Source organism: Teleopsis dalmanni, chromosome 2 (assembly GCF_002237135.1).
Source record: "Teleopsis dalmanni isolate 2A chromosome 2, ASM223713v2, whole genome shotgun sequence".
Classification (NCBI taxonomy): domain Eukaryota; kingdom Metazoa; phylum Arthropoda; class Insecta; order Diptera; family Diopsidae; genus Teleopsis; species Teleopsis dalmanni.
Genome location: NC_051847.1, coordinates 236,803,938 through 236,810,903, shown reverse-complemented (window position 1 = coordinate 236,810,903; position 6,966 = coordinate 236,803,938).

Sequence of the window (6,966 nt, the reverse complement as noted above, 5' to 3'; positions counted from 1 at the left end):
TATTACCTACGAGTAATTGTAAAGATATTATTTGATAAATTGTTTTTTTTATTTAAAATACATTGATTGTTATACATATATTACCAATTGTTTAATAAAGAAAAAAAGCTTGAATTCGAAAATAATTACTTTGTTACGGCATCTTACTTCGACGGTAGAAACGACATTAGTTGAACGCTGGGTCCCCGCGAATAGAAATTTTCTTGTAAGACCTTGGACTAGGCTGAGAACTACCCCGGCTAGGAAAAAGTAGGTTCATTACAAGTGTGACGACTAAATTTTTTTTTTTTGTGACGACTAAATTTTTTTGAATAAATTTTAGTCTTGCCACAATACGCATTTCACACGTTCACATTTTCACACGTTTCACAAAAATGCTGACGTCAAAGATAACTATAATTAAATAAAATTTGATGTTATGTACTCCAACATATCTAACATATGCTATACATACCTTGAAATACCCTGACGAATATTGATTTTAATTAATATAGTTCGAACTATATTAATTAAAATAAATTTAAATTATTTTTCCGAACCGCATGAAACACATTTTATTAAAAACAAAGCATAATCAAAACAAAAATAGGAAAAAATGAGAAATGTCATTTATTAATTTGTTTTGTGCATTTCGGTTGATCGCCAAAAATTGCAGCGGATAATAGAAAAAAGCTGCGAGTGTAATTTAAAGCTTTCAGAAGTCAACAACAGAATACCTTATGAGGGGAAATGTTGAGGGTATTGACCGAACAACGGCTAGCAAAAAAGTCCGCTCGACGCAGTTAGAAAAAAAAGGAGAATAAAAGGCGCAAGCGGAGGAGTTTTCGGTCTCTTGGCTCGTGGTTAAGTTGAACGCAACGCATCGTACCGGTGGTGTGAATTACTTAGTTTTTTATTTGTCCATATATAGAAATAATTTATTCAAAAATTATTTATATACTAAATTTAGATTTTTTTTTAACTTTAGTTATTTTTTTTTGTAAAATTAAAAATTGCTTAAAAGCATAAAGTATCAAATAAAACTTTGATTTTATTAAATAAAATTTACTTTGGTGCTATTTTCTTAGCCAACTTTTGCATCTCGGGATAATAGTGTTAATAGCCACAGTATAAAAGAAATAGTTGACGGCTTTAATAGTGGTCAACTAAAAGATTTTGTACTGGTGCTCGTTCGAACATATAAACGTGTTGACACCACAAGCAAAAGACGTGGCGCGGCTTTGGTGTCTCTTTGTCTCCGATACGTGGCAAAGTTTAAGTGGATTGGCGATTCCTGATAATCAACGCTGGACATTGTAAGCTGCCCTGATGTACCAGAGAGGGTAAGGCTTATATATGTATAAAATACAGAAGTCAACAAATAATATGTATAAAAATCGAAATTAAACTGAAAACAAGATATTTGTGAAAAAAATGGATTCTGTAATATGCAAACATAATCTTAATTAATTATAAAGTGTAACATTAAAAATTTAATTACTTAATCCACATTTAAGGAATGTAAAAATATTACATAAAATTCTAAGTGAAATACCAAAGTAATCTTCACATAAATTCTTCTTCCCTTATATTTTTATTTAAAAACATTTTATGAGTTTTTTTTATAAATTTTGTTGTATTTAAGTGAACACAAAAATGCATTTATAAAACGTTAAACTTAAAATATGATTAATTAATATTATTTTTTTTTAAAAAAATTGAAATCAGTTAAATATTATTTGCTTATTGTTATCTACGAGTAATTGTAAAGACATTATTTGATAAATTGTTTTTTTTTTTATTTAAAATACATTTATGGTTATACATACATTACAAATTGTTCAATAAAATTGAAATCAGTTAAATATTATTTGCTTATTATTATCTACGAGTAATTGTAAAGACATTATTTGATAAATTGTTTTTTTATTTAAGATACATTTATGGTTATACATACATTACAAATTGTTCAATAAAATTGAAATCAGTTAAATATTATTTGATTATTATTATTTACGAGTAATTGTAAAGATATTATTTGATAAATTGTTTTTTATTTAAAATACATTGATTGTTATACATATATTACCAATTGTTTAATAAAGAAAAAAACTTGAATTCGAAAATAATTACTTTGTTACGACATCTTACTTCAACGGTAGAAACGACATTAGTTGAACGCTGGGTCCCCGCGAATAGAAATTTTCTTGTAAGACCTTGGACTAGGCTGAGAACTACCCCGGCTAGGAAAAAGTAGGTTCATTACAAGTGGCGCCCGAGCAGGGACCCTCGACTAAGGTTCAACAAAATACATCGAAACACAGCTAGTTCTTTAGTTTCAGATATCACAAAACATCGTATATCAGTTAATATGGGTCGCAGCTGGGTAAGAAATTTACGCAAAGAAGAGCTAGTCGCTTATTTGGACGAATTCGAACAAGATTCAACAGGTGTCGTCGATGAATTGCGCCGGCGATTGGCAAACTTTATTGCACAAGCTGACCACAAACCGCAGATAATAACACGATTAAAAGAACTTGAAGATAGACATAGCAGAGTGTCCGTAGGTGAAGTAGAATGCGATCACGCCGTGGAGGAAATACCATTGCCACCCTCAGAACAGACAACGGAGCGATGCCAAGATAATATTCCACAATTGACTCTTCCTTTACATCAGCAGCAGTACACGCAACATACGTTACACGTACCATATACACAACCTAGAACCATGCAAGCAACAGTCATCGATCAGGCTAGAAAATGGGCGGTCCGATTTGATGAGAGCGGCGATCCGTTAGCGTTTGTGGAGCGTGTGGAAGAGTTAGCGAGTGGATATGATATTGCTAAAAATATGCTACCTCGTGCGATGCCAGAATTACTGAAAGGGCAGGCCTTGGTATGGTTCCGTCACAATAAAGGGGACTGGGACCACTGGGAGCAGTTTAAATTTGATTTTCTAGAATTTTTCCTTCCTCATCGTTACTTCGAGCGCTTAGAAGACGAGTTAAGAAACCGAATGCAGAAACCTGGTGAATCATTTAAAACATACGTGTTGGAATTGCAAAAGTTGATGCAACATTTGAAAATGGACGATGGAGCAAAGCTTGAACGATTCTACCGAAACAGTTTAACAGAATACAGGCTGCATATAAAGCGACGCGAGTTTAGTACGTTACGAGAGCTTATATTACTCGCTAACGACTATGAAGCAGTTCGGGACGAAGGAAAAAGCAGAAAACCAAGGGAATCTTTTACAACACCAGAACGACGAGATAAACCGATGGTACTTGCAGCAGTGGAACCAATAAACCTAGCTTCAGCTTGCTTTCGATGTGGACGACAAGGACACCAAGCGCGAGGATGTCAGAACCCTCGTATTCTCTTCTGTTGGCAGTGCGGCAGACGTGATGTACGAACAATTGATTGCTGCCGAAAAGTTCCGGGAAACTTCCAGCGGTCACGCCGTCCAGAAGCAAGGGGCGTGACCGAAATTCCAACACCGTCTCAGAACCATTCATAATTGAAAATAATCGTCTTCTTATCAAAATATTCATTCAGGATCAACAGATGACAGCCATGGTTGATACAAGGGCCAGTAAATGTTTTATTCATCCGGGCATAGCAAAACGTTTATATGGCAAACACAACGAAGTAGATTTGGTGGTACGTTTGGCAGATGGTTCACCGCGGAACATAAATACAATAATTCACACATCACTGCGAATCGGGGCCTGTGACTATGCAGTTGAACTATTAGTGTTAGAAGGAATGGTACATGATATGGTCTTGGGGATGGACTTCCTGGTTTCGGCGTCAAGTATCTTCAAAATAGGGGAAAATACAGTCAAACTTAGTAAAACTTCAAATGTGAAACGAGAGATGGTAATGCTGAATTCTACAGTAAGTGAATCGGAACATGTGGACAAAGTCTTAGCTCGCGAATTAGCGAAGTTCGACACTCTTGAAGGACTGTCCAATATCACCACACATTCCATCACCATGAAAGATGACAGACCGATTAAGCAAAGATACTATCCTCGAAACCCGGTCATGCAACAAATACTGGACAAAGAAATAAATGAATTATTACAAAAAGGTTGTATCGAACGCTCTCATAGCCCTTATAGCTCACCGGTGGTATTAGTGAAGAAAAAGGATGGTAGTTGGCGACTTTGCATAGATTATCGTCAGGTAAATGCACACTCAATACCAGATGCCTACCCAATTCCTCGTATACAACACATTCTAGATCAACTCAGAGACGCCAAATATATCAGCAGCCTTGATCTCAAGAACGGGTATTGGCAAATACCAATGGCTGAACAAAGTAAAGAATATACTGCGTTTACAGTACCTGGACGAGGGCTATTTCAGTGGCGCGTGATGCCTTTTGGACTGCACTCCGCCCCAGCCACATTTCAACGAGCGTTAGACACCGTGATTGGACCTGATATGGAACCTTTTGCTTTTGCATATCTCGATGACATCATCATAATTGGTCATACACTGGAGGAACATATGGAAAATTTGCGAAAGGTATTCCATCGACTAAGGTGTGCAAAACTAAAAATCAACGTACAGAAATGTAAATTTTTCATGAAAGAAATAAAGTATCTTGGGCATTTGGTGACACCACATGGTATACACACTGATCCTGAAAAGATTGCGGCCATAAAAGAGTTACCTGTACCAAAAGACCTCAAGGAACTACGACGGTGTATTGGAATCGCCTCGTGGTATCGCCGTTTTGTACCACACTTCTCAAATACAATACAACCCCTTACGATATTATTAAAGAAAGGTAAACGATGGCAATGGACGTCAGAGCAACAAGTGGCGTTCGATATGTTGAAAGAAAAATTAACGAGTGCTCCAATTTTAGCGTGCCCCAACTTCACCGAACAATTTGTATTGCAGACAGATGCCAGTAATTTTGGACTTGGAGCAATATTGACCCAAGAAATAGACGGCGAAGAAAAGGTGATAGCTTATGCAAGTCGCAGTTTAACCGATCATCTGGCGCTGAAATGGTTAAACAACATTGAAAATCCAACTGGTCGTATCGCGCGCTGGGCGCTAGAGCTGCAACAATTTAATTTTGGGGTACAATATAGAAAAGGAAAGTATAATGTCGTCGCCGATGCACTATCTCGTCAACCTCAAACTACACTGGCCCTGGTGAATATACCTGATATGAAAAAAGAAGATGGACAGTCTTGTATATGGTTAACGAACTTGAGAAGAGCAATAACCGATAATCCAAGTAAATACCCCGACTATACTATCGAAAATAATCAGCTGTACCGTCGTATACCCAACTCTTATAGCAACGAGGGACATCCTTGCTGGAAATTGTGTGTACCGCAAGCCATTCGGCCTCAAGTATTAAAAGAGTGTCACAATGATATCACGGCAGGGCACTTAGGAAATCAAAAAACGATCCTTCGAGTTACATCGAGATATTTTTGGCCAGGAATGTATCGCGACATCAAAGAATATGTGCGGAAGTGTGATACCTGTCAAAAATACAAGGTCAGTCAACAGCCTAGTGCAGGAAAGATGTTAACGAGTTTACCAGAAGAGCCATGGGTAACAGTATGTGCAGATTTTATTGGGCCCTTACCACGTTCAGTTAAAGGAAATACGGTAGCGTTGGTATTTTTTTGACAAGTTCTCTAAATGGGTGGAGATTATACCAATGAGGAACGCCACGACGGCCGGTGTTAAAAAAGCCTTCAGAGAAAACATCATGGCGCGGTTTGGGATTCCGAAGATCTTGGTCACAGACAATGGAACACAATTTACGAGCAAGGTGTTTCAAAAATTCTTTGTCGGATTGGGCATTCAACATCAACATACAGCCCCTTATACACCTCAGGAGAACCCGACTGAACGTGCAAATCGTACAATAAAAACAATGATCGCGCAAAACTCGATAGATGACCACCGACACTGGGACGAGTGTTTACCCGAAATCACGTTAGCGATAAACTCCTCAATTTCGTCTTCAACAGGTTTCAGTCCGGCATATATTACTTAAGGTAGAGAGCTTCGAATGCCGAGTACATTATATGATGCAGTGACACCAGGACTTGGAAGAGCTACAGAATCTCCCGATAACAAAGCGCGAAAGTTACTGGAAATATACGCTATTGCTAGCAGAAACATGGGAAAAGCATCACAAGACCAGGCAAGATATTATAACCTCCGACGACGGGAGTGGAAACCAGAACTTGGCACACTGGTACTTAATCGTTCACAACCACTATCTAATGCGCTAGACGGCTTTAATGCAAAATTAGCCCCGAAATATTCAGGACCGTATGAAGTAATAGACTTTGTATCACCGGTCATAATGAAGCTGCGTGAACTACATGGCGATAAAATAATTTCGGCTCACCTAAGTCGAATTAAACAGTATCATTGTTAATTTAAAATTATTTTGTACCACTTACTTAATCTTGTTTATCTTTATAGTTGTCATCATTCTGAAAATTCGCTGTCAGATGAGGTGAGCGAGAGTCGTCTGGAAGACATCCTGCAGATCACGGCCCCTCCTGATTGGTGGGACATACTTCATACACCTCCTCGAGTGACGAATAGCAGTGATTGCCCTCCAACGCCTCCAATTGCCAAAACCATTTTAAACCGCCAAGAAAATGACAACAAGCACTATCGCAAACGAAGCTGGCCGTTTAAGTCAGGTGATGCAGAAGCAAGAGATGACTACATGAACCATTTCCATGAGCAGCGACATATACAACACTCTATGAGACAAACCATAAACAACTGGGATTGTCCAGCAACTCCTCCAACCGCTAAAGCCATTCTACAACAGCAAAACGCCCACGAGAAAGCAATCACATCAAAGCATACTAATGAAGTTACCACTGCTGAATTTCTGAATGAAGACCTTAGCCCGGCGAGAATACTACAGAAGCAGGGCTACGATTTAAAGAAGTGGTCCAGAGGCAGGCGTCATCGATT